The sequence below is a fragment of the Lissotriton helveticus genome, chromosome 5_1 (assembly GCF_964261635.1).
Source record: "Lissotriton helveticus chromosome 5_1, aLisHel1.1, whole genome shotgun sequence".
Taxonomy (NCBI): domain Eukaryota; kingdom Metazoa; phylum Chordata; class Amphibia; order Caudata; family Salamandridae; genus Lissotriton; species Lissotriton helveticus.
In genome coordinates, this window is record NC_136065.1 from 2,086,983,694 (window position 1) to 2,086,995,793 (window position 12,100).

Consider the following 12,100-nt stretch of genomic DNA (forward strand, 5'->3'; position numbering starts at 1 on the left):
TCTTTCACCAGGCCTTCCAGCCTCCTGGGCAAACACCTAATGGCCACTACGGCCAGTACTGGGCGTAGCGGCCATCATGTGTTTGCCCAGGAGGCTGGAAGGTTAAGAGCCGGTTTTGAAGCGGTGGGGGCCGGTTTTGTTACTGGGGGCTGGTTTTGCAGCAATGCTGCAATTTCGGCCCCTGGTAACAAAAGCAGAGTTGCTCGGGCGGTTTTGTTAAGCAGCAGTGCTTCAGGCTTGTCCCCCCTCACCGGTGGTGGGGGTCGGTCCGACAAAATTGCCAGGGCTGCTTTGGGTTCCTAGTCTGACCCTGCCTTTCAATCAGAGGGGAAACATCCTTTACGACACAACTTTTACCACGCAGTGCCTTTACAATGCAGGTTTTTCAACGCAAGTCATTACAACAAATTGCACTGGGGGACACTCTAGGAGAGGTAATAGTTTAATTTACTATCCAACACCTTCCCTACTATCCACGGGGACTGGAGTTGGAATACTAAATTAAACTATTCACTATCCAGCACCCCCCAACGCAAGTCGTTGTAACGACTTGCGTTGAAAAACCTGCGTTGTATAAGCATGCCTGGTAAAAGCATGCGTTGTAACAACGTACATCCACGCAGAGTAATGTGTGAAAGGGGCCCACATATACAAGACCATGAAAAGCCATGCAGGGTGAATTTACATGGCATTGTAGATATGAGCAGGCACACTTTGCCACCAGTGCGTCAAAAAAAGTGATGCACCAGTGGAACATTGGGCTTGCAAATGACGCCCTAAGTTCTTTGACTTTATACACAGCTGTGATCTCCTTGTCTACACAACATTCTCCGTCAGGGGCACACATCTAGCACTCCCCTCAGAGTGAGTTATTGGTTCTTCCAGCATGGTTAGGAGCCATGTCCCATACACAATCTGAGTCTCAACGCTGCAGGCCTGCTGACTCCACGGGGATGTTCTTCTCTCGGGATGCTGTATAGCAACCCTCTTTCTCCTGCACTCTTTTCCTCCTTCTCCAGACTGTCTACATAGAAAATAACTAGCATGACAAGAGGCTCCAGAGTATGGCCTGCGGACCAGTTGGAATAGAATGAATTGTAATATTATCAAAAAATTTACATCCACAGACCCGCGTGTCTAAGTCCACCTCCCGAGACATGCAGATGTACAAGTCTGCCAACGTACATGCCCCCGCCTCTGGTTCCTATGGCTGTGATGGTTACACTACATGCCAGCCCTTGCCATACAGTCTTGGCCAGAACTCTGACCTGCTGAGAGCCACTGAGTTAATGGAACACCCTTCCTCACGATTTTGATACTTTAATGTGTTTATTTTCTCACAAAAAATGCAGCAGGCTACCACACCACGTTGCGAAATCTCTTGACAGTTTTGTATTTATTTTCTACCTCTACTAAAGCCACAGTTATATTGTCTTGATAGAGCCATCATTGCGGAACGTGGCAAAATCGGTTAACGCCCTGTTTCATATCGCCGCCTATCGCGGGAAACCTACTTTGTGTTAACGTCCTTTTCGCAACAAGGCAGTAACATGCAATAGTTTCCTGATAACGCGTCAAAAGTCCGCGATAAAGTCACCGGGACGGCGATAAAAATCTAAACCCCCAACGTGAAAAAAGTTGAGATGGGCCCAACCGCGATAAAAAAATCAGCGATAATCTTCGCCAGGCCTGCAATTCACACACGTCAGGCGGGGAAAATCACCATAAAAGTAGAAAAAAATAAACAAATACCAAACCAAAACAACTGCGATTCGCAATGGAGGTAGCCGGAGCAAGTACAGAGGACAACCAGAACCCCACAAGCCCCAACCAGCCTGGGACCTCGGGGTCAGGGAAGGGCCAGGACAAGAAGAAGAGGAAGACGCGGCTCAGTTCGCAGGAAAACAGGATCCTGATAACGGAGGTGATAGAACACCATCAACTACTGTTCTGTACTGTTCTGCGCTACCTCAGTGGTAGACCGGGGGTGGGGGTGGTCCTGGGGTGGTGGCGGTGGGTGTTGTGGCACTCTTGGGTCTCCATGCTGCATGATCATTGGCGCCATGGTATCTGTTGGTCTTCAGATGTGGCTCTGGGCTGGCTCTCTTTCATACTGCAGGTAGTCGTCCTGCTTAACACAAGTAAAAGGCAGGTGTTAAATCCCTGCTGTTAACGTGCCTTGTCGCCTGTTTTTGGGATCTTATTGCCGATCTGGCTGTCCGTTGAGAATGTTGCGAAGTGGTGTTGTCGCTGCTTTTTGCACGGGAACGTCTACTTTGCATACCATTAGTGTTAGTTGCCAGTGTCATCTGTGGCAACGTTTTTGGTGGCTGTTATTGCAGGGAAACTGGCGATATCAGCTGTTTGCACCAGCTTGAGAAGGGGCGATACATTTATCGCCACTTTGTCTGAGCTAAAGTGCCAATAGCTCGGCGATAAGCCCTTGAGAATATACCTCATAGTCTTATTTTACGGAGCAGTACATTTAAATAAATGATTAAAGGACTGTTCACCATATTTGAGTGTGATTTCTACATGCTCGACATTAACTCTGTATGTCAGTGCTGCCCCCAGAGCAGTGGTCTTCAAATATTTTAATCCTGCGCACCCCCAGCGGAAAAAGAAAATCACAGGACCCTGTCAAAATCATTCACAATTGTTCCTTTCAACTGGCAATGTTTAAATATGCATAGATATAATTAAACATTGCAGTTAAGTTCTGTTATCGTTTTAAAAATGCAATCAAATACATGATTGTAACACATACTATTCTGGTCAGGCAGACCTTACTAACGTGTAAAGTATCCATAGTGTGATTATTAGAAATGGGGCTGAGAGTTTTGAAGAATATTTGGAGTCCCTTCCCTTTTGACACCTTCTCCCAGCTCGGTTATAAATGACACAAGATGTTCGCAATAGCCAGTTACAGTGCAGCAGGTGCCGCTCATTTTTTTCAGCTTCAAACAAAGCACTGTTATAAGCATAAAGCTTCTTTTGGCCAGAGCCTGGAACCCCTCCTGGGATCATTCGAGGCCTCTGTAGGGGGCCTGCCCTCCAGTTTGAAGACCTCTGCCCTAGAGGTTGCAGCTCATAGTCCAATTTACAGTGGGTGAGATTAGGGAACCTCAACCAGAGAAGAGGTCAAAATACCATTGGATACAAAAACTGTGCGTTTTCATGGTTAGAACCCATTTTCCTGATACTGTTACTGTGACGTTTGTGAGACAAAGAGATGGAAATCTAGTATAGAGCTGGGCTACTTCTTTGCAAGTATGACGTGATGTAAATAAAGAAGAACATTATGGGAATCTGCAATAGAGCTGGTCGATCCTCAAAGTAACTATGAGGTTTGTGAGACAAAGAGAAGCGCGTCTGCAATAGAGCTGGCTGAGCTTTGTTCTATGACGTTCGTTAGACCAAGAGATGGAAATCTCCTATAGAGTTACCTGATCTTCCTCGTAACAATGAAGTTTATTCGACAAAGAGAAGTCATGCTGGAAATCTATTAAAGGTCTGGTTGTTCTTCCTAGTAAATCTGAGGGGGCTTATTTACAAGCCCCTTGTGCCGCCGGAGCGTCACTATTTGTGATGCACCAGTGGCACATCTTCCTGCCCCACATTTACGAGGACATGGAAAGCCACCCTGCGTGGCTTTTCCTCTCCTTGTAAATATGGCCCATTTACATGCAGCACTTCGGGTGAACGTTGCATTCCATGGGTGTTGCTGTGGGTGTTCCCACACAACACTCATGGAACCTGACACATTTAAAGATTTATGAGAAATTGTAAACCTGGAAATGCGTCTGAATGCCATGTCTCCCAGAGGAGTTTTGTGTATAACAGTGAGGAGCAATAGACGAAAAAAACTCATGATGGAAATCAGCTAAAGAGATGGCTGATCTTCCTTGTAACTCTAGAGTACATTAGACAAATAGATATAAAGTTGACCATCCTTGTAAATATTCCTCAGTGGAAGTGTTATAAAAGCAGTGAGGTCTATAAATTTAGTGTCATCCTCAACCGGGTGATGCAGTTACATTATATGACTGTTTTTGATTGCATTGAATTTGCATTGCACATGCTTTTTTTCACTGATGAGGATCTAAAGAAGGTGGACCTGATGACCTGCCTTCTCCCCTTGGGATGATCGGTAGTAATCGTTTGATGCCCACCTCCCTGCATTACATAATTGAGGTGTCCCAGTAAACAAGCACAAACTAAAGTTTATAGCCTACAATTTACAGATCACTCTATTCATTTCAAGTTATCCTCCCAGTGATGGACCAGGAGTTGTACCTCGATGTGGGAGCGCGCTAGGACTTTGTCGACCATAGAGAAGCAGTCTTTTTGCCTCTGACCCCCTAAAATTGGGCACGCTTGCGACTTGCAAATCTGATCTAGCTTCCCCGCTGATGGTGTATTTAATGGTCACTTAGTTTCACCTTTTCCCAGATCCAGCTCTATGCTAAATCTGCAGTAAAGTGTAGCCAATGAAACAATTACTTAAATTTCTCCTCAAACCCAAGTCTGCCTGGTTGGTGAATCTTGACTTACCACAACATAGGTGCCACAAAGGATCAGTATTGGCTACTGATAGCTGGAGGATCGGGGATTGGGTTTGTCCACCTGGCTTCATATAATATCTTCTGGCTGTAGACCCTGTTTATCTGACAGCCAAGATGGTTCTTACTGACCCAGTCATAGCTCAATGTACTAATTGGCATATGCGAGAAGCTGGCCTGGTATATGATGTCCACTTATGTAAGTGGGCTACCTGCACCAGTCCAGACAACCATCATGGTGATTTAAGATGTCTTTGACAACCTTAGAAAGGTGATAGCTGTGGAGAGCAGCCTTCAGGCTTAGTCCAGAAGGAGTGTAAAGCAGCTTGTTTTACCGGAATGCAATCTTATATGTATAGATTAAGGGCCAGATGTACGACATGATTTTGCATGCGCAAACAGGTATGCGAACCCCTTTGTGCATGCAAAATCACTGTTGGCCATGTACAATTCCTAAATAGTGAGTCGCAATTTATTTGTGAGTCGCTAATTACGAATTGGGAGTCGCAATTAGGAAGGGGTGTTCCCTTCCTAATTGCTTCCGCAATGCTATGTGTGAATGTTTTGTGACCGCAATTGCGGTTGCAAAACACTCGCAAATTACCACCCTCTTCAAGAGGGTGGTAATGCAGTCGCAATTTGGAAGGGGTCCCCAGGGGACGACTTCCACTTTGTGACTGTCTCTAAAAATATTTTTTAAGGGCAGGCAGCGATCCAGATGGACCACTGCCTGCCGTTAAAAAATGAAACGAAAATGTTTCATTTTTTTTTTTAAATGCATTCCGTTTTTCTTTAAGGAAAACGGGCTGCATTAAAAAAAAACTGCTTTATTAAAAAGCAGTCCGAGACATGGTGGTCTGCTGAGCCCAGCAGACCACCATTCCTTGGAGGGCTGGCATGCCCAATGGGCTCGCGAGAGGCTCATTAATATTAATGAGCCTCACATTTTGCGACGCCATTGGGAATCGCAAAACAGTGTAATAACACTGTTGTACATTTAATTTAGCACCTCGCAATTTGCGACTCCCAATGAGTCGCAAACTGCAAAGCACTAAATGAAAGGGTTGTACATCTGGCCCTAAGTAAAAAAGAGGTAAAATCAAATGTTGCAAGGCGAATAAAGGGGGCGCCTTGGACATACTAGACACTGATTTCTTTGACGATAATGTGGAAGCACATGTCACTGATAACTCTCTGTTTATGGAATTGAATTCTAACCCGACCAAAGAGTTCAGCAGAGTACTGAATACCATCATTGATCAATCCGTAGCCACGGGAACCATCACTGAACAGGACAAAAAATTCCTGATCAAAGAGAATCCTAGCATACCTTACCTATACATGATTCCCAAAAAACATAAAAACTTGGGTATAGGCAAGATGGCGGCCCTGGCGTGGGCTGTGTGAACAGCTCAGTCCCTCGCCCCAGGTTGTAGGAGAAAAATCAATGCGGCAGACCCTGGTTACTGATACGGCATGGAAAAGTTTTGATTAGTGAGGAGTTATTGCGTGCAAAACGTCTGAAAAAGTGTAGAGTGTGGATAACACTAGATTTTGAAGCTACAAAATATCCCCTGCGAGCAAGAACGCTGCATTGACTCACCGGTTACCTGAATTTGCTTGCGCTGACTTTCCCGGCTCACGCACACCTGCAGCAGGTTTCTTGTGTGCTTCATGAGTATTGCCCGGATGACGGCTGGTTTCTTTCTCCTTCAGCGTAGAGCTCCACTTTGGCGGCTCCCTGTCTTTTTTCTTGGATCCCAGCTCGGTGTGGTCCGCAGGCGTGGAGGAATCCAAGCCGCGGTGCGAAGGAAAATGCCGCCTAAAGTGGTTACGTGCAGCGGCAAAACGAAGGAACAGCCTGTGACCGAGGTTGCACCGGAAAATGCTGCCGGAGGAGCGGTGGCAGGAGGTGAGAGCACTAAGCAATCTACCACTACCCCGAAGTTAAAAAAGGGGGGTGACTCTGTTGATAAATCAGCTGCACGCGTTGTAAAACAAGGAGCAAACACCCTACCAGCATTATTTGAGAGGCAAATTTCGAAAGGCGCAGCATTACTCCGGTTGTGAAACGGGGGGCGAACCCGCCTCACAAAGTGCTATGCCAGTAGACATACTTAATGGTGGGAAATCCCCTCTTCGACAAATTGAAGAAGTAGAAGCAGAAGTGGATTCTACAGGCAAAACTGTTTTCATTAATGATCATTATCCATTAGTGCAGGAAACTACAGTTTTGAATTCTCCAGGTGTTGAGAGAGGCATTATGGTAGATGAAGTTCCTCCTGGCATCTCCAAGGAAGTAATGATTGGCAGTTTGGACAATCTTGTATTGGAGATAGACTCTCTAGCATTAACCGAGGGAGCTTCCTCACAGGATTTGATGGGATCGCAGGAAGCTGTCGATAATTTTTATTCACTCTCTGATCCCACTTCAGATGAAAGTACAAATCTAAGCAAAGACTGGCTTGATTATGGTGAGGGGAGCAGCTCGGAGAACCAAACAATGTCAAATCCGGTTTTCCCAAATGCTAGTGCCTCTACAGTCAAAAGAGGGAAGAAGAGAGGGACCCAACGTAAGAAATCTAATGCAGAGGAGTTAATTTTGGAGAATACTGAGGGGGTGCCAGCAGTAGAAACTGCGCTATCTGAAGCAGATAGGTCGCACCAGGAGAAGAATTTAAGTGACGTGATTTTATCCCGAGAGATTACTTTATCGACAATATATAACACTATGATGAATTATAGAGCGGGAATCAAAGCAGAAAATATGCGTACGCAGGCAACATGCAGTAAAGTAAAGAATGCTGTCTGTCGTGTGATCAAACTCTGCTCCGACACAGCCGCTAGAGTCACGGAAGCAGAGGCTAGAATTGCGGCTTTAGAGGACGAAGTAGCAGTTCAGAAAGTGGAGTTGGACGCTATCAAAGCACATCGGGATGATATCAGTTATAAATTATCCGAAATTGAGAATCAGGCACGCAGGAACAACTTGCGTTTTTTAGGCATCCCGGAGAAGAAAGAGGGGTCCGATGTCTGGAAATTTGTAATTGAACTTCTCACGGAAGCTTTTCCAGAGTTGACTTTGTGGGACTGGTCAAAAGTAGTTCAAAGGGCCCATAGGTTCCTGTTTACAGTGAGAAAGCCCAGGCAAGGAAAGGAAGATCGCCCGAGAGCATTCTAGTCTGCTTCAATAATTTTCTAGCGAGAAAAGCTATATTTTCACTTGCCAGACCTGATAAAAAGGGGTTGGCCAAAGATTGTAATTTTTTTGTCAGGCCAGATTTTTATCAGGTCACAGTATCTAAACGTTGGCATCTTCGTCAGCTTATCCCTGGTTTTCAGAATAAAGGGGCTACTGTCTTTCTGCAGAATCCTGCAAAGCTTAAAGTTATCATAAAGGGTCAGAGCAGATTTTTCTTTTCAGAGATTGAGGCTAAAGAATTTCTGGGTTCATTATAGATAGTGGTGATTATAGCTGTTGTCAGTCACAACAATAGTGATAATGGATAGTTCTCTCCGTATATGGTAATTACTGCTTCTCTTCATTTATGGGTCTGCCCCCTTTGTATGTATAAATATAAGGACAGTATCTTTTTTTTTCTCCTGCCCTGGGGGTGGGGGCACGGCACTCCATATATTACAGGGACTAATAGTCCCTGAGCCTCATATGGTGGGATGGGAGGGCTGGGCGGGTAGGCGGGGAAGGGTTATGGGTGAGGGGTGGGGAGGGAAGGTCATGGTGGTGGGCGTAGGGTGTTGGTGTGTGGGGGTGAAAAATCAACAGCAGCTAAGACACAGCTTAAAGGGACTTTATGTGTTCAGAAGGTGTTAAATAATGATTGGATATGTCAGATGCCAAGTGATGATGTCTTTTTGTATATTTTCCTCTGCTATTCTCTTTATGTAATGAATTACGTATTCTCTTTTTGTGAAAATGGATAGGAAACTAAAGATTTGTACTTTGAACATATGCGGCCTTAATGACCCTAAGAAGAGACAGGTATTGGCTAGAATTGTGCAGCTGTTACATATTGATCTACAATGTTTGCAGGAAACGCATATTGCCTGGGCTGACAGGGAATATTTGAAAAATTTAGGGCTGGAATTAGTAGTGTGTTCTAAGCAAACGGGGGTTAAGAGAGGGGTGGCGATACTTATGAACGAGGGCTGGGTGTCTCTATGAAATCTGCGTCAGATAAATGGGGACGCTGGGCAATTAGTGAACTTAAGATTAATCAAAGTAGATTTACACTTTGCAATGTGTATGGTCCTAATTTGGATTACGCTGAACTGCTGAATTATCTGAATATAGAACTTGCTCAATGGATGCAACCAGTGGTAATGTGTGGTGATTTCAATTTACATATGGAAGCTCAGGTGGATATGAGAGTGAATAATGCATATACAGGTAGAAAGAAGCAGGTATTCACATCATTAAGGAGTCTGGTTTTAGAGCAAGGACTTTATGATGTTTGGAATAGAGTGCATCCCGATTATCCTGGGTTCACTTTTTTCTCCAATCCTCATTCTAAATTTGTCCGGTTAGATTATTTTTTTATACCATTTATATTGTTAGGAAAGGTTAGCATTGAGATACAGCCCAAACTGGTATCGGATCACAATCCTCTAATATTAGAGCTCGCTTTAGGTCCTGAGGTAAAAGAAGGGAATCAGGCATGGCCTTTCGAGAGAAAGTTATTACTGGCTGAGGAGTATCGCCAATTCATGAATAATATAATTCAGGAATTTTTCAAATTTAATAAAGGAACAGCCGAGCAGAAAGTAGTATGGGGTACTTTTAAAACAGTTGTTAGAGGAGAAACTCTTAGTTTTGCTAATTTTAAACGTAAAAAGATATGGGCCAAACATAAAAAAGATTTCGACTTGGTCATAACGGCTGAACGGAAATTAGCAGACATTATCAGGCTGGGCTTAGATCCTCTTAGAGTTTAAAGAGATCTTATCATTAACCACTTGGATGCTAAGCTACTTGTGGCTCTTCAATGTAATTTCCATTGAAATCAATGGAAACTCCATGACGAGTTACCCTTGTCATTAGCACTGAAGGGGTTAAGAGGGCAAGCACGTATGCTAATTTAGCTGATCAAATAGTGGAAAAATATGTACAGCATAAGGAGGATGCTTTTGAATTTAGTGAGAAAACCGGTAGAATTCTGGCCAAAAGATTAAGGGAGAAAGTAGCCTATAACGAGATTACGAAAGTCACTGATCTAAATGGAGTTTTGCAAGAAACTAAGGAGGGCGTCCTGGTAGCTTTTCAAGGATTTTATCAATCTCTGTTTAGCATCTCGGGGGCTGAATCACATATAAGCGAAGAGGGAGAATACTTGAAAGATGTGGTATCTGAGGTATTGTCGGATACGCAAAAAACCTCCACTCCTTTGGTGTGGGAGGAAGTCGAGGAGGCCTTATTAGGTTTAGCACTGGGTAAGGCTATGGGCCCTGACAATATTCCACTTGAGGTTTACCGAACCTTTAGGAACATCTTGAAAAATGAACTACTAGAAGTCTGTCAACAAGCTTTTTTTGGCAATGCTCCTGATTCTTGGTCAAAAGCAACAATTGTGGTTTTTAAAAAGAAAGGGAAAAACGATACTGAAATGGGGTCTTATAGGCCTATTTCGCTACTTAATTCAGATAGCAAAATATATTCGAAGCTAATTGCTAATAGGCTGAACGATCTTATGCCAGGCTTGGTGTCTCAAAGACAACATGGCTTTATTCAACATAGAGACACTACAGACCACATCAAAGGGATTATTTCCATGCTGGACTGGTCACAGGGCACTAAGTTCCCTGTTGGTGTGGCCCTGTTGGATGCTGAAAAAGCATTCGACAGGGTCTCGTGGAGGTTCTTGTGGTCAGTCCTAGCATGGAAGGGGTTTCCAGTAGAAATTATCACGGCTATACAGACACTATATCTTCATCCATCAGATGCTATACGTATTTCGGGTAGTTTGTCAGGGATATCGCGATAGCAGGGGGATAAGACAAGGCTGTCCTTGCTCCCCCTTGTTATTCGCTTTGTATATTGAACCTTTTATAATCACTCTGGAGAATAACGCCGCAATAAAACCTGTCGAGATAAATAACGGGGTGCATAAGGTATTTGTGTATGCAGATGACATTGCTGTGGTTACGTCTGATGTTAGCAATGCCTTATCTAGGATTGTCGAAGCAACCGAGGTTTTTGGGCGGTCTTCGGGTTACAAACTAAATGTCTCTAAGACACAACTGATCCACTCAGTGGCTGGTCGCCCAGCTGATATTAATTTTGAAACAGAGGCAACCTATTTAGGTATTAAAATATCACCCAAAGTTGAGGATATTATCCTATTGAACCTGGATCCAATTATTGCCTCCTCTAATAAGACACTTGAAAGAATTAATAACCTACATTTATCTCTTTATGGGCGCAGTAATGTTTTAAAAATGCTTATTTTTCCCAAATTCTTGTATATAATCCGGACTATCCCTCTACTTATTTCATCCATTTATTTTTCCCGTATTGAGAGAATGTGCTCGAGGTTTTTGTGGAGCTATCGTCGCTCTAGGAGAGCTCTCAAATGGTGTATTCTACCTAGAGCAAGAGGAGGCTGGGGTGTCCCTAATTTCCGATTATATCATTGGATTGCTATATTACAACATATGGGGGTGTTAATTTTGCAGGATGATCCAACGGAAGATTTTGCTGCACCGTCTATCTATGAGATTCTACTGGGTGTAGAGGCGAGACAATGTTTAAATCGTATAATTGAACCTAGTTACTATAAGAAAACAAAATTCAAAGTTGTCATCGCCGCCTTTCAAATATGGAGAAAAGTTAAAAAGAAACTTGCCATAGGTTCCAGTCTGAATTAGGATACCCCATTCAAGAACTGTCTCTTACTTCCTGAAATATTTAGAGATCAGGTTATGGCTAGGTGGTATAGCGCTGGAATTTGTCAAATTGGTTATCTGTTTCAGGGGAAGCAGTTTGTTTCCTTTGATCTTTTGCAGAGGAAATATAAGTTAGCTCGAATCGATTTTTTTAAAATATCTTCAGTTACGTAGTTTTTTTGAACAAAAATAACTCAAAATCAGATTATACTAAAAAGAGTAGAAATCATGGAAGCAATCAAATTAAGATCTAAAATGGGGCCTCTATATCAAATGCTTATTGAAAATGTGGAGGATGATCTTGAGGGCTGGGAGGCAAAATGGCAAAATAGACTGGGGATTGAGCGTATCAACTTTGAGAGAATTATTGAGCTAGCTACGAATGTTTTATTTAATGGCCCCCTAAAGAGTCAACACTTTATGTAAATCTTTGACTTATATTATACGCCGGGACAACTTGCTAAATGGAATTCTACAAGGGGAAATAAGTGCAATCGATGAGGGCTAAATGCCGCGGATTCATCTCACATGTTTTTTTTTTTGCCCCAAACTTTCCCAGTTTATTAAGGCAGTAGAGCATTTTCTGATATATGTTTTGGGTATTTGGCAGCAGTTATCGGAAGAGCTGGTGATTTTTG